This window comes from Bombyx mori, chromosome 9 (genome assembly GCF_030269925.1).
Source record: "Bombyx mori chromosome 9, ASM3026992v2".
Taxonomy (NCBI): Eukaryota; Metazoa; Arthropoda; class Insecta; order Lepidoptera; family Bombycidae; genus Bombyx; species Bombyx mori.
In genome coordinates, this window is record NC_085115.1 from 2435155 (window position 1) to 2461481 (window position 26327).

Here is a 26327-nt window from a genome sequence, read left to right on the forward strand (position 1 = left end):
AGAATAATTTATTTTTTAATGTAATCCGATAATAAAGCAAAGGAACAATAATGTTTATCCACGCAAACTCAATGCCACCTCAAGGCTACATTAACGTTTTATCACGACTCCTTAAAAATGCATTCTTTCATCAGGGAGAAAGTGCTTTTGCAAATATAATATTGTCATTTTGTATTAACTTTTCAAAGCGGTTGGTAATCAAATTCTAATGGCATAACAATCGAAATATATTTAAAAAAAAATTAACAGTTTAAATTGCGAAAATCTATCTATAGTCAGTAAAAAAGTATTGAATGTAATTTAATGAAAAATCTCAAATTGTTTTACTCGCAAACCTTAAAGAAAAGAATGAATTGGAATTAAAAGTGTAATGTTGTTTTAAACTGACAAAGAACAGTTGGAACGAAACTTTTTCCTGAATTAAAATAGCCAGCGTTAAAATAACAAGTAACAAAAGGAACCCGTCGCTAATTGTCCAACTAATTAAGGACACCTTTTAGTCATCAATCAAAAAGCTGGTGAAGTGAAAAAACGGGGTGCACAAAATTGCGGACAAAGGCCGAAGTCTGAAATTTAGAGAATGTTAGCTGATGAAATACTTTTTTCAATTTTATTGGATTTAGATTAGTAATTTAACCAATCATAAAACGGTTTTGTAACAATGGAAAATAGATTCAATAAAAATTATTTTGCTTCCACAATTGTTGTCTGTGTGTCCAAATGACCGTGTGCATTGCTGAGCAAATAATTCGACCTTAAGCTCTCGTTATGTGATCATTGTCGCTTTGGCAATTTTAAGGAATGCCTCCGCCGAAAAGCTTAACAAAAAGAAAAAAAAATCATTTATAAAGATATGTGTAACCGACATCTGTGATTTTTTTCTGCAAAAATAATAATAAGCCGCGCCTACAAAACTTACATACAGCATACCTTTCATTTACAGGTTTTTTTTAAGAGACTATAGACATTGCTACATCTATATCAGGGGCTCCCAAATTTATTTTGTGTACTACCCACTTTGAGAATAAATTATTTTTTAACGCCCCCTTTTTTTCACATAATTAAAAACCACAATAGCGGGAGCTCAGTCGGTGTCTAAGAGTCTTCCTAGATGAAATTACAAATCGACTCCTTAGCCTCTACACAACGCCCCCATTATTTCGCGTCTCTTACTGCCCCCCTTTGGCCTGCAGCGTCTACAAGGGGGCGTTATCGCCCACTTTGGGAAAGGCTGATCTACATCTATGCTGCTTCCCAACTAGAGACATTTAGTATAAAACAATTTCGTAATATATTCCTTAAAAGGGTCTAAAAATTTTACTTGCGACATTAAGTTTTTTTTATTTTCCTTGTAGGTGGACGAGCATGAGCTCACCTCATGATGACGGGTCACCTTCGCTCTTGGACATCAGCGATGCCAGGAAAACCGCCCGACCGTCTACAAATACGCAATAAGTATAAGTATACAAGAAACATAGAATCTACAATATTGGTAGTTCATAAGAAACAAATACATTAATTAACACGAGATAAAATAAAAATAGAAATCCAGCTTCGTCTTGCATTATGCATCAAGGCATACGTTGGCAAGATAAAAACGTTATGAATAAGGTGAAAAAACTGCAGATAAATGTCTGGGATATCCATCAACGTTTAAGTATTGAATCTTTAATGATCTCCGCGTCTTGATACCTGAATAAATCTCTTTTGATTAGTGCACTGTATTGTTTAACTTTCGAAACTTATTATAATCGACACTGTTCTTTAAGGTTAGTTGAGACTATTGTTTAGTTTTCAATTGGGACTGTTCTTAAACATTACGGTTCCAATGAGCGAAAAATATGTAATGTGGACCTAAAGTTTGAATCTATACTGGGACAAAATCACACAGATATCAATTTACTGGTCAATTTACTGGTGGTAAGGCCACTTGTGAGTCCGCGCCGGTAGGTACCACCACCCCGCCTCTTTCTGCCGTGAAGCAGTAATGCGTTTCGATTTGAAGGGTGGGCAGCCGTTGTAATTATATTTAAGACTTTAGAACTTATATCTCAAGGTGGGCATTTACGTTGTAGATGTCTGTGGGCTCCAGTAACCACTTAACACCATCCAGATCGTCCACCCATCTAAGTAGGTAATAAAAAAAAGAGAAATATTAAGGTTGACGTTCAAGTTGGTCTAGGTTCTATACGAGCTGAGAAAGAGGAGATTGTTGCCCACGGCGAATTTCTGCCGGGGCGGAGGAGTCGCTCCCGAGGGCTCTCTATCTGCGCTCTGCAGCTGCAGAGTACACGACTAGGGAGCAAGGAAGGGTAGACCACGGGCTGTTTTACAGTTCGTGGCCTAGGGGTCTCCGCTACGTGTACGTCGCGGTGATCGAGGTGGAGAAGACCGTGGGTTGCTCCTCAACCTGCGGCCTAGGGGCATCCGTGGCGAGGTGATTAAACCACGGTGCCGGGTGGTGGCTAGTTTAAGTTACTTTAGTTTCGTTTACTTTAGCTACTTCATATACATAAAAAAAAAAGAAAAAAAAAAAAAAAAAAAAAAAAAAAAAAAAAAAAAAAAAAAAAAAAAAAAAAAACCCAAAAAAAAAAAAATTTTGCTTGTAGATACCGACCAGCGGGCGGTATATCCTGCACCGGAGGCATCTGCGGGCCTCGGGAGGATCAAACACCCTCCCAAAAAGAGCGGCCACATCGCCTTGGGGAAGTTATGTGCGTACCACCCAATTTTTTAATATGAAAATGGCTAATTATGAGAGAGATTTGTCATGCGACCCGGCTGACGCCCGGCGCTCGCAGGTACCCGGGCCTGCGAGTGATAAATTGGTTACCGATGGACGCGCAGGAGTAGGCGACCAGGCCCCTGTTGCTGATAATAATACTGGAAGCAGTTATTTTGAAAATATTGACGGAGGACCGCGTGGGTCGTCTTCCGTTAGAAAACGCTCACGCGACAATGCTCCAGTGGGAGATGGGTCGGTGGATCTGTCCTCAGATGAGGAAGGCTTGCTGCCCCCCAAGAAATTACCGACCACGAGGAGAGGTCGGCAGGCTTCGAGAGGAGTGAGTGCTTCACGGCCGCGGAGGAACGCACAGGGTAGGTTCGTGTGCTCCAATACTCCGGCTGCCAGCAAAGCAGATAGTGACATGGGGGTCACTACCGAGGACCCTGGTGGCGAGAGCTGTGCCTCGCTAGGGAGCTCAAAGGCGGAGATCAACGCCGCCCGAAGAGAGCAACGCAAAGCTGTCGCGGCCGACGAAGTGTCGGAAATGGCCCGACGCGCTCGCGAGCGACGCGCTACTCTAGCGGCGGAAGGGGGGGAACCATCTGCGGTGGCCCTAAGTCAGCTTGCCTTGGACGGGGTGGACTTAGTCCTGAAGGTTGCCACCAAATCCGGCAGCCTTAAGGGCACGTTTACCCGCGGTCTGAAAGAAGCTGCCGCGGACATTAAGGAGGCGATTGGCATCCTCCTCAACAGGACGGCCTCTGACGAGGTTGCGAAGTTGCAGGAGGAAAACAGCCGTCTCCGAAATGATATGGAGGACCTCCGGCGACGAGTCACTGCGTTGAGCGAGCAGCAGCAGCGGCGTACGTCCACTGATGCCGCATCGGTAGTGGCCCCGGCTCCCGCACCGAGACCGACAAGCACTCATACCGACGACGAGGTCGAGCGCATTGTCCGGCTCTGTATGCTCCAGTGCGGGAGCATGGTCAATGCTCGTATGGAGGCAATTTCTCGGCGCCTCCCTGCGGAAATCCTCCGTCCGCCACTAGCGGCCGATACACGGCGGAGGGCTGAGGAGCCGCCGAGACCTAAGCCTAGGGAGGGGAAGCCCGCGGAGGGTGTTAAAAAGCCCGTCGAGGGAGCCCCATCGAGCGATCAGCCCACGACTGCTGGGTCTAAGGGTGAGACCTGGGTTACAGTCGTGGGCCGCAAGAAGGCACGCAGGGTCGCCAAGGCGGCCTCAGCAGCAACGCATGCCCCCGGCCAAACCGCAAAGGCGGTTGCGCAGCCTGCGCGGCGGGCTGCCAAAGGCGGTCGCAAAGGACCGGCGATACGTGCTCCGCGTTCCGAAGCTGTGACGCTCACGCTACAGCCTGGAGCTGCGGAGCGCGGCGTAACGTACCAGTCGGTCATCGCCGAAGCAAAGGCCAAGATCAAATTATCAGATCTTGGTCTTCAGGCCGTCACCCACAGGCAGGCTGCCACGGGTGCACGGTTGTTCGAGGTGGCAAGTACTACGAGTGGCAGTGCCGAAAAGGCGGACGCTCTGGCCGCCAAGATGAGGGAGGTCCTCAGCCCCGAGGACGTCCGGGTCTCCAGGCCAATGAAAACCGCAGAGGTGCGGATTACTGGCCTGGATGACTCCGTGACCTCTGAGGAGGTAGTAGCGGCCGTTGCCCGAAGTGGAGAGTGTCCATCGGACAAGGTGCGGGCCGGCGATATACGCACCGACGCCACCGGACTCGGCGTGGCCTGGGTTCGGTGCCCTGTAGCGTCGGCGAAAAAGATCGCCTTAAGCGGCAGATTGCTGGTTGGCTGGGTTGCAGCGAGGGTGAAACTTCTGCAGCCCCGGGCTTTGCGGTGTTTCCGGTGCCTGGATAAGGGGCACGTCCGGGCAAAGTGCACCGCTGAAGTTGACCGCAGTGACCTTTGTTATCGCTGCGGTCAGCCCGGCCACAAGGCGGCTCAGTGTTCCGCGGCGCTCAACTGCAGCTTGTGTTCAGCTGCAGGGAAGCCAGCGGGACACAGGCTGGGTGGAGGAGCCTGTGGCGCACCAGCCAGCAAGGCCAAGAAGAAGAAGAGGAACTCAAAACCTGCCGGGGAAACCTCGCCACCCCCGCAGGCTAGTAGCTCCGTAGCCGACTCCCGGCCCAGGACCGTTGCCGAAGGAATGGAATGTCAATAATGGCACAATTCCATTTCCTCCAGGGCAATATCAATCACTGTGCCAGAGCTCAGGATATTTTACTCCAGAGCATGGCAGAGTGGTCGATCCACGTGGCTGTGGTCGCCGAACCGTACTTTGTCCCCGCCCGTGACAACTGGCTGGGGAGCATTGACGGCTTGGTGGCCATTATCGGCCAGACTCTGATCAACCCGTCTCGGGGCCGCGGCTGGGTTGCTGCGGTCTCGGACGGTATCGGCATTGTAGGGGCGTATTTTTCTCCCAACAAGAGTCTCGCCGACTTTGAGGGGTTCCTCGTCGAGTTGGGCGCCGTCGTAGGCCGCTATCACCCTCGTCCCGTTCTGGTGCTCGGGGATCTCAACGCCAAGTCATCGGCGTGGGGATCTCCGGTCACTGACCATCGGGGCGAGGTGCTAGAAGAGTGGGCGGTGACAACTGGTCTGGTCGTCCTGAATCGGGGTTCGGAATACACGTGCGTGCGGCAGCGGGGCGGCTCGATAGTGGACGTCTCGTTTGCTAGCCCCTCTGTCGCCAGCCGAGTCCGCGACTGGCGTGTCGCCGTGGAGGTGGAGACGCTGTCGGACCATCGGTATATCCGGTTCGACGTCTCTGCCCAGACCGCGAGCGGCCGCCAGCCAACAGCCCCGATTAACGACGGCCCACGCTGGGCACTTAAGCGCATCGACAAGGAGCTACTCGAGGAAGCTGCCTTAGTCCAGTCCTGGATTTGGGAGTCGACAATGAACGGTCCCGTCGACGTCGAAGCGGTGGCGCTGTGGTTTCGAGGGGCGATGACGCAGATCTGCGACGCGTCCATGCCCCGTGTCCACCAACAGTCCGCAAGGCGCCAGGTGTACTGGTGGACCGACGAGATCGCGCGGCTGCGCGTTGAGTGCGTCGCGGCTCGCCGCCGGTACACGCGATACCGGAGACGACGTCGACGGGATTCCGTCGAGGAAGACGCGCTGTATGAGGCGTACCGCGCGTCTAAGGAGACTCTGTGGCTGGCCATCGGCGACTCTAAGTCGCGTGCCAGGGAGGAGCTGCTGGGGTCCCTAGATCGGGATCCGTGGGGGCGCCCCTACCGTTGGGTACGGGGCAAGTTGCGTGCCTGGGCGCCTCCACTGGCGCAAAGCATGCAACCCCAGTTGCTAGAAGCGGTTGTATCGGCCCTCTTCCCTGAGCGAGCGGAATACGTTTCCCCGGCGATGGCTTCACCCTCAGCCACAGACTCTCGAGAAGAGGAAAGCACCGATGTCCCCGAGGTGACGCAAGCAGAGATGAGAGCGGCCGTGTCGCGACTCCGGTCTAAGAACACGGCCCCGGGACCCGACGGAGTTCCTGGTCGAGCACTCGTCCTGGCTCTGAAGGAGCTAGAGCCCCAGCTGAGGGGGCTCTTCACGGCATGTCTCGAGCAGGGTCAGTTTCCTAGTGTATGGAAGGAGGGGAAGCTGGTCCTGCTCAGGAAGGAGGGGCGCCCCGCGGACTCGCCGTCCGCGTATCGGCCCATAGTGCTGCTCGATGAAGCGGGCAAACTTTTTGAGCGCATTATCGCAGATCGCCTCGTCAGCCACTTGTGCAGGGAGGGGCCGGACCTGGATGACAACCAATTTGGTTTTCGTCGGGGGCGCTCCACCATAGACGCCATCATGCGCGTGAGGGCCCTGGCGGAGGAGACGGTGTCCCGGGGTGGGGTGGTACTGGCGGTGTCTTTAGACATCTCCAACGCTTTCAACACCCTACCCTGGAGTTGTATTCGGGAGGCTCTGAAATACCATCGCGTGCCTCCCTACCTCCGCCGCACGGTAGGGGCTTATCTGGAGGGTAGATGCGTCACTTATCGGGGACGTGACGGTGCCGGTCGGCACCTCATGTCGTGCGGTGTTCCACAGGGATCGGTCTTGGGACCGCTCCTGTGGAACATCGGCTACGACTGGGTGCTGAGAGGCGAGCTCCCGTCGGGCGCCAACTTGACGTGTTATGCGGACGACACGCTTGTCACTGCCCGGGGGAGCTCGCACAGGGAAGCGACGTTGATAGCCGCGGCTGCGGTGTCACTGGTGGTGAACCGCATCCGGCGCCTGGGCCTGGAGGTGGCCCTAAACAAGTCGGAGGCTATGGTGTTTCATGGCCCCCGACGTGCGCCGGCGCCGGGATCACACATCGTGGTAAGTGGGACCCGGATAGCTGTCGAGTCCACCATGAAGTATCTGGGATTGGTGCTCGACAGCCGATGGGAATTCGGGCCCCACTTCCGGCGGCTGGTGCCCAAGCTGATGGGTGCAGCGGGCGCGCTTTCAACGTTGCTTCCCAATTTGGGGGGCCCGAGCGCCGCCTGTAGGCGGTTGTACGTGGGAATCGTGCGGTCCATGGCCCTGTATGGGGCCCCTGTGTGGGCGATGGACATGACGGCCAGCACACTCGCCATTCTGCGTAAGCCGCAGAGGGTGATGGCCGTCAGAGTCATCCGCGGGTACCGCACGATTTCCTACGAGGCGGCTTGCGTCCTGGCCGGATCCCCGCCCTGGGACCTAGAGGCGAAAGTACTCGCGTCATTATATCGATGGCGCGAGGAAGAGCGGGCACGGGGCTCGAGGCTGGTGCAGCGGCAGATCGCGCTGCGCCGAGAGGAGCTCCGTCTGGCCTTGGTGGCGGAATGGCGGCAAAGGCTTCTGCGCCCTACCGCCGGCCTCGCAACCGTCGAGGCGATCCGGCCAGTACTCGACGACTGGCTCGGGAGAAGGCACGGATCCCTGTCGTTTAGGGTGACACAGGTGCTGTCGGGGCACGGTTGCTTCGGCAAGTACCTGTGCCGCATAGACAGGGAGCCGGACGCTCGGTGCCACCACTGCGTCCACTGCGGGGAGGACACGGCGCAACACACGCTCGCCGAGTGTGTAGCTTGGGAAGAGCAGCGCCGTGTCCTCACAAATGAAGTAGGAAGCGATCTGTCGCTGCCGGCCGTAGTGCGGAGGATGGTCGGCAGCGCAGAGTCGTGGGACGCGGTGGTGTCCTTCTGCGAGGACGTGATGTCGCAGAAGGAAACTGCGGAACGGGAGAGGGAGATCTCGACTCCCTTTCCCGGCCGCAGAAGGCGCACCGGGCGCAGGACAAGGGCGGACAATGCCCTTTTCCGCCCCCCATGAATGGGTCCAGGGGCGAGGGACTTGGGAAAGCCCTCGCCCCCTATTCGATGGACCTGAGACGGAGGCGCATGCGGGTGTCGGCGCGTGCCTCTGAGGCGATGCACGGAGTAGCTGAACGCCTCACTACTCCGTGCAGGAGACGAGGCCTGGATAGACCGGGCCAGCACTGGTGTGGGGCTGCGGAAGAATTTTGGATTCCCGCGGCCCTGCGCGCACGTGTGGGTGGACACCGGGGTGGTTTTAGCCGGTAGGAGTCCGGCACGCCCCTTCGCTTTTCCCTAGGCGAAGGTAGTCCATGAGGATTTCCCCCCGAGAAAAAAAAAAAAAAAGGTTCTATACGAGCAAGTAATTTATTAGGTACTTTAAAATGTACTCGTAACGAGAGCTCCATTAAGTGGTTGGTGGTGCAAGGGAAAGTCGAGGGCAAAAGATCTCGCGGACGATCTCCAACACGATGGACTGACCTCATAAAATCTGTGACTCACTCCAATATAAATGATTGCTCTCACTTAGCGAAAAATCGTGGCACATGGTGTCGCATCGCGAGAGTAGTATCAGTATCAGTACCGCAGGATCCGACTGATGCATGACCACGATCACTCTGTCCAGAGTGTACGAATTGGAAGAAGAAGAAGAAAATTTAATGCAACACAGTCGCTTCTACATATTTAATACTGTCACCGTCCTCGTCAAATTGTGACAAAGAGCTAACACAACCCGCCTAGTTTCTCGCCGAATACCCTCAGTGGGTCGCTATTCCGATCCGGTGGTAGATTCTGCGAAACACTGCTCTTGCTAGAGCCAGTGTTAGCAAGCTCTCTCAGGCTGAGCCCTATGAGCTCATCTACCAGCCATTGAGTAGCTGGAGTAGCCTCGTAGGCAAAATATATTTAATGAATAATATTTTAAATATAGTCGGATTTTTTATTAGACGAAGTCAACTGACGTTTACCGTGTTGTCAGTTTTTGATGAAATAAAAATAGTGTTGTGACAAAGTGAACGATTGAAAAAACTCCTGAATTAATGAAATTGCCTCGATTGTCTAGTGAATAGTTGGTGTGCCGAATTGCCGATATCGGGTACGGGGTTCGAATTTTAGGCGTGCTTTGTACATACCAACGAGTTTTCGACGAAATATTATATTCCTATAGTATCTACCTGTACTGAATACCGAGTGTTTTAAACATTAAGAAAAACATTGCGAGGAAGCTTGTAAGACTGTCTTATTTCCAATACATCATATAGTTGAAACTATAGATGTATAAAATATAACAATTAAAGGTAGGTAATGAAAATAAAAAAAACTGATTGTAGTTACATACTACTAGTAACATATATTGGAGCACTTTAATACAATTTTATTGTAAAATATAAATAATATTCTTTTATAGTTTGAAATTAATGATTAACTCTTCACACTCATTGTTCATTCATGTGATTGAACGAGAACTGAACGCATCACTATTACTTTAAATATAGCAACATTATTTCACAAAGTGACATTAGCTACTGTCAGCTGGCTTCGTCTAATTAAAAATCCGACTATAGGTATTAGGTTTTTTTTAAGTAATGAATATTTAAAAAAAACACGACATGCCCGCTGAGTTTCTTGCCAGTTCTTCTCAGTACGGAGGCTAGTTTTTGCGAATTGGCGGTAGTTCTTTTTGAGGTTCAACAAGTATGTACTTTCATTTATGTTGAATCATTTTTTTTTATTTGATTTGCATATTTTACTAATACGGCTTCATTATATTACTATTTTTTATAGTATTTAATACAATAAATAAACAGTAAAACCGTACTTAAAATAATTACAGCATCTAAACAGAATTTTTTGTTCAAAATTTCTTTGCAGTTTTTAGGAATAGTTTTTTTGTGTGTGCTCTAGCCTGTCGTGTCATACTTGTAAAGTACTTAGTCTGGCCATAAATACTGTTAAATTAAAAATAAACAAAATATTACATTTGAATTTGGAATCTGGCATTTATATGATTGCTCATTGAGTTTTCTCATTTTGGCGCCAATACATTGTACAATATTTTGCGATATTAAAATGGAGTGGGGTGATAAAGAGAACCGAATCGCTGTGATTGCATTACACAAAGTAGGTATGGAGCCAAATGCAATTTTTAAAACTCTCGATACGCTTGGTATTAGTAAAATGTTTGTGTACCGGGATATTAATAGGTGCAATGAGACCTCCTCTGTTTGTGACAGAAAAAGATCTGTGTTCGTACGAAAAATGTGTTCAAAGCAGTAAGGGAAAGAATTCGAAGAAATTCTGTCCGAAAGCAAAAGATTTTATCTCGGGAGATGAAGATGACCATGTCGCGTATTTTAAAAAACTTAGTACTTGCAGCCTATAAGAGACGTACTGGTCATTTCCTGATAATTTAAAAGAGAATAGGGTGGTAAAATCGAAACAACTACTGAAGCGGTACGCAAAGGGAGGTCATAGAAAAATTTTGTTTACGGATGAGAAAATTTTTACAATTGAGCAACATTTTAACAAACAAAATGAAGGCATTTATGCTCAAAGCTCTAAGGAAGCTTCCCAATTAGTCGACAGAGTGCAACGTGGGCACTATCCGACTTCAGTGATGGTTTGGTGGGGTATTAACTATGAAGGAGTGACTGAGCCATACTTTTGTGGAAAAGGTATTAAAATATCGCATTCTTGAGAAGGTACTGAAGCCCCTCAACAACACCATGTTCAATAATCAAGAATGGTCCTTCCAGCAAGACTCGGCGCCAGGTCGTAAAGCTCGGTCTACGCAGTCTTGGTTGGAAACGAACGTTTCGGACTTCATCAGAGCTGAAGACTGGTCGTCGTCTAGTCCCGATCTTAATCCGCTTGATTATGATTTACGGTCGGTTTTAGAGAGAACAGCTTGCTCTAAACGCCATGATAATTTGGAGTCCCTAAAACAATCCGTACGATTGGCAGTGAAAATTTTTCCCATGGAAAGAGTGCGTGCTTCTATTGATAACTGGCCTCAACGTTTAAAGGACTGTATTGCAACCAATGGAGACTGCTTCGAATAAGCGTTTTATACTTTAAATTGTTTTATATTTATGTATTAAACTAACACACTGTAAAAGTAATAAATGTTATTTGCAATAGAATTACCAGACTAAGTATATGAACATAACTGCCTGCGGTATTTAAATATGTATACGTCATCGTCTGGTACCTAGTTTTATTTATTTTAACTTATTAATATTTAAGTGAATTCAGTCTACATCGTTTGTAACAAGGTCAGAATACAAAAATCACTTATGCAGCTGTGACCTGGACGTTGAAATGTCGAAATTATACAGGAAGCGGGCTGCAAACAACTGCATACCGTACATAGGCCATCAATCAGACGTAATGTTGCCCGAATCGTTTTTGGCTTTGTTCATGAATGAAACATGGGCATTTAGTTAGGTGCTTCTGTCTGTTCTCAGTATAATATTTCCATCGATAAACTCTGAGATTTTCACGTTTTTTTTTTTTTTTTTTTGTTTTTTATGAGATATGTACGTTCAGACACTGTTCAGACGTTTTATGGGACAGGAATTACCATGCAGTCAAGGACACCGACAGAATTTTTTTTTGTCGCGATGATGTCAGCTGTGCAATTGAAAACAATTGCGATTCAATACCGATTATTTCTTTTTTTTTATATATTTTTATTTACAATAATATTTATCCGTCTAATGTGATGTTAATTGGAATGATATGAGCAGGTCAATACGTCATTTTGGATCCTTCCGATCCACTAACGGTGCTTTTAGGTACCTACCTCAAACTCCAGTCATCGTCATCGTCGAACTCGTCGCTTGCGACGAAGGTCTTGGCGAGTAAATTAGCCCACAGACATATCCAACTGAGTTTCTGAGTGGGTCGCGTTTCCGATCCGGTGGTAGATTCTGCGAAGCACTGCTCTTGCTAGGGTTCGTGTTAGCAACGTCGTCAGGATTGAGCCCTACTTGTTAGGTTACGCTGATATTGCCTCTCAAAACTATCAGCTTAAGTAGGCAAAAAAAAAGAGCAGTTGGACCTTATTATGTGGTTTCGTCTTTCGTTTCGTGCCTTCTCCATCTATTAATCATCTATACATAGATGCGTTCCGTTAGCTTAAGGAAGATATGGTAATAGTCTGTCAGATTATTCAAATTCAAAATATGTGGATATAAGATCCAGGCCCTCACGAGTTTCTGTCATACTTATCCATTGATATTGTTTACCTAGTGCAGATGCACCGGTGTTCGAATCCCACTGGCCATTACCAATTTTTCTAATGAAATACGTACTCCACAAATGTTCGCGTTTTTTTTTTTATTGCTTAGATGGATGGACGCCCAGCTCGCAGCCCACGTGGTGAGTTCCACGGTGAAGGAATAACATCGTGTAATAAAAAATCAAACCCGCAAAATTATAATTTGCGTAAGCACTGGTGGTAGGACCTCTTGGGAGTCCGCACGAGTAGGTACCACCACCCTGCCTATTTCCGCCGTGAAGCAGTAATGTGTTTCGGTTCGAAGATCGGGGGTAGCCGTTGTAACTATACTGAGACTTTAGAACTTATATATCGAGGTGGGTGGGGCATTTACGTTGTAGATGTCTATGAGCTCCAGTAACCACTTAACATCAGGTAGGCTGTGAGCTCGACCATAGATATAAAAAAAATCTTTTTGGACCGACTCGACTGCATTTGCTAGTACCCTTTATTCCAAGACGTCGTGACCTAAATGACAAGATACCTGCGCCATTTGTATAGAGCAATGCGACTGTGCCGATGTTCAAATCTCGCACTCAGCCACGTATTTTTCTAATGAAATACGTATTTAACAAATTAACACGAACGACTTTCACGGTGAAAGAATAAAATCTATACTAATATTATAAAGCTGAAGAGTTTGTTTGTTTGAACGCGCCAATCTTAAGAACTATTGGTCCGATTTGAAAAATTATTTCAGTGTTAGACAGTCCATTTATCGAGGAAGCGGAGCACCAATAAAGAATATTTCAAAATCGGGTTTTTTCCCTTTTGAGAGCATCTACTGCGTGGGCTGCGGAAACGGTTAAAGTTTCGCTAAAGTAATGTATGAGATGATTGTTCCCCTTTAAAAGATCTAAAAAAGTCTGCTACAGCATTAGCCTTTTTTTATTGCTTAGATGGGCGGACGAGCTCACAGTCCACCTGGTGTTAAGTGGTTACTGGAGCACATAGACATCCACAGCGTAAATGCGCCACCCACCTTGAGATATAAGTTCTAAGATCTCAAGTATAGTTACAACGGCTGCCCCACCCTTCAAACCGAAACTCATTACTGCTTCACGGCAGAAATAGGCAGGGTGGTGGTACCCATCCGCGCGGACTCACAAGAGGTCCTACCACCTATATACAGTAAAACCTGGGTAAGTGAGAACTGGATAAGTGAGAAAACTCTATAAGTGAGAGTAATAGCCAGGACCCGTCATTTTAAGCTCCCAAAACATCTATTAGCGAGAAACAGAAACCTCTGTAAGAGAGAGTCGTTTTTCCCTCATGGACCTTCATAAGTGGGACTGCTACTTAACTATACCTCTATAAGCGACAGTCGAGCTTTATTTATTTATATTATTTAGGAGGAACAAATGAAAAAACAAATTACAAATTGAACATCTGCCATTTTATGACTCATTCTTAACTTTCGTGGAACTTCCTACGATTGTTTTTGTATTGTTTTCTCGTCAATATTGAATATTCTATTTCGTGGAACTAAATAACGTTGTTATTTTATCGTATGCTTTTCGAATGGACACGTGTGCTTGTGTACCGTCCTGTTTGTCAAACTTACTCAGTTTATCCTTAATCAATTGCGAAGGAAAGTTCTGTTCTGCATCATATCAAAACGGAAAATTAAAGTACTGTCATTAAGTGATAAACTTAAAATAGTTAATGCGTTTGAATCCGGAAAATCGCGAAATGAAGTTCAGAGGGTGCATTAAGGAGAAACTCGGGTTAGTGAGAAACCTCTATAAGCGAGAATAAGATTGTGCTCCCTTGAACTCTCGCTTATCCAGGTTTGACTGTATATTAAAGTTGGGTGGTAAGAGGCGGATAAAATTTAGCGTTATGCCAAAGTAACTATTCCAAGCGGACGAAGTCGCGGGCAAAAGCTTGTTATCTAACAAAAACTCTTAATGTTTAATTCTGTTAATAAAGTTGTAGGCTAAATAAAAACATGCAAATTTTTGGGAAAGCTACGAATATTAATTTCGTTGAAAACAAAAAAATTGTCTGTCTGTTGCCAGTTCTAATCATTAGCTATTTAGTTTTCACGTTCAAACGAATGCATTCCGCCTCTGAATATTTCATGGGCAACGTTACTGTCCATTAATCTCGTCTTTTTTCCACATTTTCGACTGAATTTTTTTGGATATTTTAATAAAATTACCATAGACGTCGTGTTTATTTTGTTACAGTTCAACGCCCACTAAGCGGATTATTTTATTGCTGTTTATTTAATTTTATTGTTTCAAGCATACGGGTGGGTTTCACCACCACACTTAATGAGTGGCTCATTGTGACTCGTAGCATTGAGTTTACTGATCGCACACCACAGATTGGGCAGGTAAGTAGACTGACTGGTGAAGAATTAAGTTTTTTTTTTTTTTTATGATTGAAGTATTACTGGTGGCCCGGAGGCCTTTCCAGTTTCACCAGGACAGGTGGGCGAGCAAAGGCTCAGCCAGGAGGGGTGGGATTTGCTAACAGCTACCCGAGCGCTTCCGAAGGAGACCTAACAGCTCAAGAGTAGCTGCTTCGCGAATGAATCTACTACCGGATCGGAATCGCGACCCGCTGAGAAGATCCGGCGAGAAACTCAGCGAGCTGATTCATGGGTTAGGTTGCACGGCGAACTCTTTGTCGAGTTCGACGAGTACGGTTACCGAGGTCCCTAAGCCTGCTCCTAGTGTTAGAGCTGAAGGCGTCTAATGCAAAAGTTATTGGATCTGATGGATCCGTAAGGACGTGTCTAGGGCGTCGACGGTGACTGGCTCCTGCGTGATCAGGATTCGGGGAGTAGTCAGCGGCGGCAACGATAAGGCGATTATCATGACGCATAGCCTTATCGAAGTACCGTTCCGACGCTGTCTTCATGTATTTCTGGATAGATTCGAAGCCCAGGTCATCGTGTAGGTCAACGTTCCTCACGAACCACGGAGCTCCGACGGCTAACCTGCAAAAGCGGGATTGTAGAGATTGGAGGGTGTCTATGTGTGTGCGGGCCGCGTGAGCGAACACCACACTCGCGTAAGTCATGACGGGCCTTATGCAAGTTTTGTAAAGTGTTACTTTGTTCCGAAGGGACATTTTACTCCGCTTACAGATCATGGGGTAGAGTCTACCGAGAATAAACGCGACACGGTCACGGACTGATTTTATATGTGGGCGGAATGTCATCAATGCATCCAGGGTAACGCCCAGGTACTTGACCTTCCTGGCCCAGGGGATGGGTTGTCTAAAGAGAGTAATCGGGGGTGTGAGATTCCTCCTCCTAATCCGGGAGGAAATCCGTGTGGAGCTTCCTCTCTGAAATAGCACCGCAGTACTTTTCGCTGGGTTGATGTCTATGAAGAAGTAAGTGTAAAGTAGTAAGAAGTATGTGAAGTAAGTATACACTCAAAGCGATATTGGAAGTTCAGTCATTGTGGCATACCTCGGCAGGCTTGTAGACTAGTACAAACAAGACCGCAATGTATAAATGCTCTTAAGGAGACATATATTATTTATTTTATAGTATTATCTATATATATAAAAATGAATTGCTGTTCGTTAGTCTCGCTAAAACTCGAGAACGGCTGGACCGATTTGGCTAATTTTGGTCTTGAATTATTTGTGGAAGTCCAGGGAAGGTTTAAAAGGTAGATAAATATGAAAATACTTGGAATTAAATAAAGATATCAATAAAAAACAAAATTGACGCGTCCCCCGTCGGACGGATTCCTTTTGTTTGTTATAAGTTTATATTATACAAAAGTTTAGGTCTTTTATCTATCGATTGAGGCACTACGAAGTCTGCCGGGTCAGCTAGTTTAAAATAAAAATAAAACTTTTCCACGATTAAAATCGCATTTTTTTAAATTTTCATTACACCATTTGCTTGGGTTTCGAATAATGTACGGTTTTGGTGTCGTCTCGGACGGTCAGTCGTTAAGCCGTAATGAACCGTAAAATCTGTTTTAATTATGTCCGCGGGTCGCGAAAACCGAAGATAATACTAGTGATAATATACTAGCGCTATTTAGTTTTATCGTTAATGATTTAATGAGAAATGACACGACGCATTTTAAATTCTCTTTCTTTTTTTCCTATTTGAGCTGGGAACCTAGAGAAGCCCCTAGCGATGCCCTAGCGCTGCCCTTAGCCCCTAGAATCTAGAATGCCAACGTAATCGAGCTAGTAGGTGAGATCACGATGCTCCAACCTGAGGATGTTGCTAACACTAGCCTTTAAAAGAGCAGGGCTTCGCAGAATCTACCATCGGATCGGAAACCACTGAGAAGATCCAGCGAGAACCTCAGTGGTCTGTGTCTAAGGGTTAATTTGCTCGCCTAATCCTTCGTCGGAAGCGACGGGTTCGACGAGAACGGTGACCGGTACTTGAGGTACCTAGAAGCACCGATAGCGGATCGAAAGGATCCGAAATTGTCTTTCATATTTGTGATACAGCAACGGGTTAGTGATGAGCTTATTTTTTTTTATTGATTAGATGTGTGGACGATCTCACAGCCCACCTGGTGTTAAGTGGTTACTGGAGCCCATAGACATCTATAACGGACATGCCGCCACTCACCTTGATATATAAGTTCTAAGGTCTCAGTATAGTTACAACGGCTACCCCACCCTTCAAATCGAAACGCATTAGTGCTCCACGGCAGAAGTAGGCAGGGCGGTGGTATCTATCCGTGCGGACTCACAAGAGGTCCTACCACCAGTAATTACGCAAATTATAATTGTGCGGGTTTGATTTTTGTTACACGATGCTATTCCTTCACCGTGGAACATTTGTTAAGCACGTATTTTATTAGAAAAGTTTGTACCCGCCTGCGAGATTCGAACACCGTTGCATCGCTACTATTCGCTGCATACAAATGCACCGGACATCTTATCCTTTAGGCCACGACGATATCAAACTCTTGTAAAATCGATACTTATACTATTTTAATCTGGTAGGCGTTGAGTCTCACTATAAATAAGTGCGTCTGGGTCGAGGTGTCTACATTACACTCGACAGCAATACTAAATAGTGCACTGTCTGGATCATTTGTCAAGTGACAGCATGAATGTTTCATGGACGTCTGATTCTTGTAGACATAGTCAGTGAGTGCATTCGATTTAAGCCTCGCCGCTCTGTAAGTTATATCCTTCAAATCATTCCTTCAACACTGAGGAGTACGAAAGGAAAGAGCGTTCAAATAACGTGTTTATTTTTTAATATTAATATTAGAAACTATTAAATCTTGTGTAGGAATTTGCAGATGTCAGTAAAAAAAAAATTATAGCTTCTTTTTTTAAATAAAAATAACTCCAATGCCTAGGCATTGATTTTGCCAATGTCACAGTATACAGAAAAATGACAGGTGCTTAGAGGAAAAAATGATTAAATACAAATAAATTTGATCAGTTTTTCCATACGCGCGAATCTGTGATTTTAAGAACGGCACAAACAAATATTTTAGACTAACTACTTTAAAGATAAATATTATTAGTAAAAGATTATAACTTGTCGGTATGTGAATAAAAGTAAAATAAATAATAAATAAATAAAAACAGCACATTTCGACTCTATTTGTATGTTATCATTAAGTATGATAAATAGTTTAAAAAAATACACACTAATACATTGCTATTGAACCACATTTATTTTTAAAATTCATTTGAAGGTTGAATCTCTATTGAGAATCGGAATAATAAGCAAACGTCTTTATATTGAGTGACTTATCTTTTTGTACGACAGGAAATCTAATCAAATATATTTTCATAACGTATAATCATAATGTCGTATGAAGCCCAAATTGTTTTCTTTTTTATTATAAGCTAGCTCACCCGGCAGACTTCGTAGTGCCTCAATCGATAAATAAAATACCTAAACTTTGTATAAAATAAATTTAAAACGAACAAAAGGAATCCCTCTGACGGGGGGACACATCAAAGGAAAAACAAAATTGTTATTTTTATTTAATTCCGAGGGTTTTCATATTTATCTACCTTTTAAACCTTCTCTGGACTTCCACGATTAATTCAAGACCAAAATTAGCCAAATCGGTCCATCCGTTCTCGAGTTTTAGCGAGACTAACGAACAGCAATTCATTTTTATATTTATATAGATTGCGCAGACGATATGAAGTTCACATTTGATTATTCACCTGCACTCGGCGAATGACTTAACAGTAAAATTCATTTAAAGTTGATCTTATTTTAACGACTATCGGTAATTTTTTCATTCGACTAAAAGGCTTTTAATATCGTGTCAAATAATACGTTTAGCGCAGCTAAATAAAGCCAAGGGTTCTTCGGTGTAATCAACGCGATATTAAAATCATAAACAGAATTAAAGATATCGTTTTTTTAATACATTTTGTATGTTATTGTATTATATTTTATGAGATGAAATAATGAAGGTTGCAAGAAAATATTATTTAAATCAATACAAGGTACCAAACTAAATAAGATACGAAATAAAAGGGACCAGCTTACTGAAAATCTTACAGAGGTCATTTTTAGGGGACCCACAATCTTCAGCCAAGCTACTCGTCCCGTCCCGTTAGCGGTAGGCAGCGGCTTGGCTCTTCCCCTGGCATTGCTGAAGTCCATGGGCGACGGTAACCACTCACCATCAGGTGGGCTGTATGCTCGTCTGCCTACAAGGGCAATAAAAAAAAAAAAACTTGCATGGGACCGGAGATCTAACGCGTCAGTAATTAAATTTACTTTTTTATAAAATGGCCTAAGTGGACGTACAACATGCCTTGTCACTTATGAAATTGCTGACACATGAATCACTGGTAATTACGTAAATTTATAAGCAGATAACAGCCGCAGCAAACAGACCACTGGATGAAGATCAAAGATTTCTCAAGATCTGCCCTCAATAATGGGATTAAGGTGTCTTAATAGCCCGCACGGCTAGGTACCAGTACTCCACCTATTTTGGCCTTGAAGCAGTAATGGATTTCGGTTTGAAGGATGATCGATACAGCCGTTGTACTATGAGACTTCTAACTCATATTTCAAGGTTGGTAGTGGGATTTATGCTATCGTGTCTTAATATTGGGTAGGCCGTATGCTCGGCTGTCTATAAGTTGCTATTGAAAAGAATAAGTCAAGACATTACTGTAATAATTTACTGGTGGTAGGACCTCTTGTGAGTCCGCGCGGGTAGGTACCACCACCCTGCTTATTTCTGCCGTGAAGCAGTAATGCGTTTCGGTTTGAAGGGTGGGGCAGCCGTTGTAACTATACTGAGATCTTAGAACTTATATTTCAAGGTGGGTGGTGCATTTACGTTGTAGATGTCCATGGGCTCCAGTAGCCACTTAACACCAGGTGGGCTGTGAGCTCGTCCACCCATCTAGGCAATTAAAAAAAAACATATCAATTATATTATAGGTAACACCGAACGCTATTGAATTTTAACAGCACAAAGCGAATTTCATAACGATTAGAATTAAATTTTTAATTCAGCTAGACAAACGAAATATAACTGACTGACTAATTAGTGAAAGGCATTTTACGATAGAGAACACAATCAATAGTGTTGCGACCTGTCTCGCTTTTATCGATGGTCGATCAAATATGTAAATAACGTAATAGCGTTTTAATGGGACAACCGGTTGTTGTAAATATTGATATTAATGTTGTCTGTCGCCGCAAGGTGTCCGCCAGAACAGGAAAGGAATGAAGCTACTATATTAGATGTGTTATTTAAATTTTGAACATTAGTCACTCAATAATGTTATTAATTTTCATATTTTCATATTTTTTTCGGTGGGGTCGGCACAGCTAATTTTTTCTCTTCCATTCTCTTCTACCAGCCGTTATTTCAACACTCACTTCTCTCTCTCTCATATCGGCATTCGCAGACTCCATCTTCATGTCTTCTTCGGTCGACCTCTTCCCCTTCTACCTTGCACTACCATTTCCATTCATATCCTAGTCACATGCATCTTCTCTCTACGCATCACATGTCCATACTACGCTAACTGTCCGCTCTTTAATATGTTTTCTTTTTAAAACGCATCGAAAAAATATGTATATATATAATTATAACACGTCACTAGAAAATCAACTTCACTAAGAATAAAATATTTAATTTGTTTTTGTATACTGAATGTAATGCGCATGTAAACATATGTTTCTGTGTAAGTGTTGGTATAATTATGTATAATAAATCAAACATTATTAAATTCATGTTAAGATTTCGATGTTTTTATTTCAATCTTAAGATGTATATTAATTGTGGAATATATAATATAGTTTTGTATTGATTTTCGTTTCATAATGTGTTAATATTATTAATATTTTTAATAGGAATAGTGACGAACGGAAATAATAAATAATATTATATATACATATTAGCATTTAAGTTTATCGCTTCTCTATGCTAACAAAAAATTAAAGTAGTTTAGTAGTAGTTTTCTCTAATTTTTGAAGTGAAACTTCTTAAGAATCATTGTGATGTGATTTCAAACTCGATGAAACGAAAAAATGAAACGTGAAGTTAAAATATCAATTCACAGAGGGCGCTGCCTCATACTATAAAAGATAATTTACAATTATTTCTATTTAGTTTCGAGCTCGAGAACATCTATCAACTTTGTAACATCTCGTAATCGCGTTTCAGGAATTGTTGAATTTACGTGCAGCGACATCTGTTGATAACAAAAGAGAAATTTTCTCTTGTTAAATCATACTTACCTGGCGTAGAGATACCTGCGAAGCACTGCTCTTGCTAGGGCGGTGTTAGCAATTCTCCGGTTTGAGCCCCGTGAGCTCACCTACACAAGCTAGGGTAAGCTGAAGTAGCCTCTCAAGGCTATCAGCATAGGTAGGGAAAAAAAAAAACCTGATCATGCAGGCGCTTCCCCCAGGGTGAGGTTGCTCCATTGCACTGCGGAGTGGTTGATAGTTGACCCTTGCGATTATTCTTATTTTTTAGAAGTTTCACTTCTACCGTGTGTGACTTGCACACACACACACATTTTTTTTATTTGTAAGTTTTACGTACATTTCCGAAGCAGCTCCAATACACTCGCTGTTACGTCGCCAACAATTCTGTCTTATCTTGTTGAATGTGTTGCAGTGTAATTCGGTGGTCGATTAAAAGGTTTCGTAACGACACTGATTTACGATACAATATTTAGTCCCAACGATATCGACACGGCCATATCGAAATGTTAATGTTTACGTCACTCAAATATTTATGGTTGTCCCCGTGATGGCGTTCCGTTTGCGATGGTTTTATAACACGTTTTTATTCTGATAATAACGAAATCTGTTTGTTGTTTTGTGTATTTAAAATTATTTTTATGTTGTGGATTAGTTGATCGCGTCATTTTGATGATCGTTGTTTCACAAAGCAGTAAGTATAAAGTAATAGGGTTGTCATTTTATGCGTGTGTCTATAAGGACCCTGAAAATTAGTTAGGGGTGCCGAGTCTTCTGCTAATCTGCTAATTTTGTTTTAAATTGCGATTGATATTTTAACAGCTTATCTCTCCGTTCTATTAGAATAAAAAACTACCTTTATTGTAAAACAAATAAATTTATGAGAAAAAAAAAAATTTTTTTTACATAGAAACTAGTGGATAGAAAATCTCGCCTACAGCAGTAATTCGCTTCGGTTTAAAAGGCGGGACATCCATCACAATGCAATAGAGACTGATCCCACGACTCTATGTGTGTGTCATGTTCACGCTGATGTCTATAGTTTATACTAATTTATTTATGTTCAGCTGTCAGCTACTCTAGGTACCGTAAAATGGGGGGAATCGGGACACTTTTTAAGTTCAACATTGATTTTTATCGTTTTTTTTTGTTCTTGTAGTAATAAAACGGAGATTATAATGGTTCCGGAGGCTTAAATTTTTATATACGATGCGTTATTATACATAGTTCATTACAAAATATACACAAAAACTGAAAAAAACTAGCTTGACCCGATTCACCTTAGCTTTGGGGTGAATCAGGTTACATATGGGGGGCACAATAGAGTTTTTCGATAGGGCTGGCACTATTTAGTTGTTAGGTAGGTACCTAACTTTAGGTAATTAACTTTTTAATATCTTTAATGAGTTACAAAACTTTGATGACTAAATTAAACTTTAAAATATTCTTAAACACTAAATAAAATCGTTATTGAAATAAATTAATTTGATAGGGACATATTAAATAAAATACGTAGCGTAATTAACTACATGTCATTTCATATTAATGGTTTATATTCGTTTGGATATACGAATGTAAATTATAATGATATACATTTAGGTGTAATTAATTTAGCTAGAAATATAATATGATCTTATAAAGCTTTGCTTTGACCATTAAAATGTATGAGATGTTCTTAGATCGAAATTTTTTCGAATTTATTAATTATGTAACTGATCTAGAGATTCCGTAAATTTAGTGTCTTATATTAGAATTAAATTTAAATTTAACTAAATATTTATTTAACTAATATATTGTTATAGAGACTAATTTATATTTTCGATAATCCGAGTGTTTGTCGTATTGTAATTTGGATGATATTCTTTTTAAATTCTAAGCTAGATTAATTTTGTTAAAAGATACGTTCTAATAACTTTTGTTTAATCTAATATTAATGGAGGAATTTGAATCATAATTTATGTAAATGTGACTTTGAAGATTTTATTGCGTTGAAATTAAAATTTAAAATTTACTGAATTCGTTGGAAAGGCTGTAATCTAAGAGCAGACAGAAAGTATAGGAGTTTGAGGTAGATTCCTAAGTCTTGTGAGTCCGCATATGTAGGTAGGTAGGTACCTCTCCCAGCGTTCCTGTTTGAAGATGTAACCGGCGGATGTAACGGAGTAACCATTGTCGTATAGAATTACGACCAGAATTCATGTTTCAAGGCTGATGGCACTTAAATGCCATTGATCTTTATAGGCTCTAGTAATCACTTAATGTGGGCTGTGACCTCGTTCACAAAGCGATAAAAAAATTAATGGAGAAATTAAAAATCAATTTCTCTGCTGTAATCATCATCAATCAAAATATCTTGTAGGGATTAGAAAGACAAGAGATCGAAAAGAAGAAGTGCAATTAAATAGACCTGTATTCCGCATTGAGTGGACACCGGTTGAAGAAGTGGAGAAAGAGAGAGAGAGAGAGAGAATCATCATTTTCTTTTCAATAGAAATCAATCGATCCGAATCTCCAAAACGAAATCTTTATTACACTAAAATACTTGATTATTTCAGAGCATAACAATTAATTAATGTAAAACAAAAAAATTAAAGTCGTAAAACTAAAACGACAAACAGTTAATAAGCATAAAGAGATAAACAAATCAACAGAGAATTCGTGTTCCCATCTCTGATTTCTAATTAATGTCGTACAAAGTCAGATTATCGTCGTCATTATCACAGTACGGTCTATTTGCATTTTACGATGCATAAAATTTTACGATCGTGTCGCTTGAAGCTCGTATTGACAGTCAAATCGATATTTTTATCGATAGCTGTCGCGGCACAGCCCTAGAATGGGAGGCGGCGGGCCTTGCGTCGTCGGTACTCTAAGTATTTATAAAGAAACGACGATAATTTCTTATCGGCTTTATTGAAATGTGAATGTATTAGACACATGTGTATTAGTTTATGGATCGGAGAGCGGTTAAGCGTATTTAGTGATTAGAAGGGTTGTCAGTAGCTTTGGGTGTAGTGAATTTAGTATATTTTTTTTAATTTTTTTTTATTGCTTAGATGGGTGGACGAGCTCACAGCCCATCTGGTGTTAAGTGGTTACTGGAGCCCATAGACATCCACAACGTAAATGCGCCATCCACCTTGAGATACAAGTTCTAAGGTCTCAAGTATAGTTACAACGGCTGCCCTATCCCCAAACAGAAACGCATTACTGCTTCACGGCAGAAATAGGCAGGGTGGTGGTACCCACCCGCGCGGACTCACAAGAGGTCCTACCACCAGTAATTACGCAAATTATAATTTTGCGGGTTTCATTTTTATTACACGATGCTATTCCTTCACCGTGGAAGTCAATCGTGAACATTTGTTGAGTACGTATTTCATTAGAAAAATTATATCGGCTATGTCAGCGTAACCCTAACTTTAGTAGGTGAGCTCACGGGGCTCAAACCTGACGATGTTGCTAACACGAACCCTAGCAAGAGCCGTGCTTCGCAGAATCTACCACCGGATCGGAAATGCGACCCACTGAGAAGATCCGGCGAGAAACTCAGTGGGCTGTGTCTGAGAGTTAATTTACTCGTCGAGCCCTTCGTCGCAAGCGACGGGTTCGACGAGAACGGTGACCGGTGCTTGAAGTACCTAAAAGCACCGTTAGTGGATCGGGAGGATCCGAGATGACGTGTTTTGGGCGACGTCGACTGCTTTCCATTCTGTCCGCAGGATCGGGAATGTAGTTACCGGCGGCCACGATGAGAGGGTTCTCGTGTCGTGCCGCTTTATCGAAGTGGCGCATGGACGCCGACTGAAGATACTTACTGATGGACTCTAAGTCCAGGTCGTCATGGAGGTCGACGTTCCTGACGAACCACGGGGCTCCGACGGCTATCCTGCAAAAACGGGATTGAATGATTTGGAACGATTTTAAGTGTATGCGGGCCGCGTGAGCGAACACTACACTTGCATAGGTCATGACGGGGCGTATGCAAGTTTTGTAGAGTGTCACCTTATTTCTAAGGGACATTTTACTTCGCCTACATATCATCGGGTAGAGACGTCCTAGAATGAAGGCGGCACGGTCGCGTACCGTCTTGATGTGGGGGCGGAATGTCATCCTACTGTCGAGGGTGACGCCTAAATATTTGACCTTGCGGGATTCGAACACTGGTGCATCGCTTTAACACGAATGCACCGGACGTCTTATCCGTTAGGCCACGACGACTTCAACTTTAGTGATATTTTAACTATTATATTGGTTTCTTTTGGATTCTTTTTCGATTTACTTTTTATTAATATACCTGATTGATATGAGAAACACAAGTCACCTAAAAATGTACAAAAAAAAAAGTCTCGTAAAGTTTGAGAATAACAGATTCGAACCCTTGATTCGAATACAAAGAGATTTTTAGAATAAACCGCATTCTATGTTAAGATGCCTGATGTATCGAGTAATATGACCAGGCCGGTGTTCAAATCCCGCGGGTAGGTATAGGTATAGGCTTCCACGACGAAGGAATAACATTGGGGGCAGGGAGCGTCTGCCCGGGTAGTGGGGTTTACCCCGAGGCCCGCTCCGTGCCCCCGTAAGGGAGTACGACGACCCCGTAATAAAAATAATAATAATAACATTGGGTAATAAAAATTAAACCTGCAAAAGACCGACAGATTGCTTGCACGTGAGGAAGTAAAGAAGATAAAAACACACACACCTCAACAGAAATAGGTTTACTCTGCCGAATAAGCTTGTAATGCTTCATTATCATAAGTCCCTTTAAATGAATTGAACTGGTGGTAGAACCTCTTAGGAGTCCGCACGGGTAGGTACCACCACCCCGCCTATTTCCGCCGTGAAGCAGTGATGCGTTTCGGTTCGAAGGGTGGGGTAGCCGTTGTAACTATACTGAGATCTTAGAACTTATATCTCGAGGTGGGTGGCGCATTTACGTTGTAGATGTCTATGGGCTCCAGTAACCAATTAACACCAGGAGGGCTGTGAGCTCGTTCATCCACCTAAGCAATAAAATAAAAAAAACATTATTTTTTCTGTAGATAAATAAAAGATTTAATCTTCTCTATCTTTTCTTAACTGGCGTCTTTGATGCCTCAAAACAATGTATGTATTCGAAAGACCAACTATGCTGCAGCTCAACAAAAAGCAAAAAAGATTTTAATACCCGTTTATTGCGGAGAGAGTAACGTAGAGTTCATTTCGAGTCTCCGTTGGCTGGGGGCGACACCGTCGCATCCGGTGCCCGGGGGAAGCCGACAGAGGGCGCTGGCAAACACGAGCTCCATTTCCGGCGAGGAAGAGCGGCATGACGCCGCATCCGGCGGCAGACTG

At 43.6% G+C, this 26327-nt stretch overlaps 1 protein-coding gene across 1 annotated transcript in view; it reads left to right on the forward strand.

Annotated features, from left to right (window-relative positions):
* LOC119628919 (uncharacterized) overlaps positions 1-26327 on the forward strand; it is a 572605-nt gene that overhangs the window by 16428 nt on the left and 529850 nt on the right. The window lies entirely within an intron of this gene.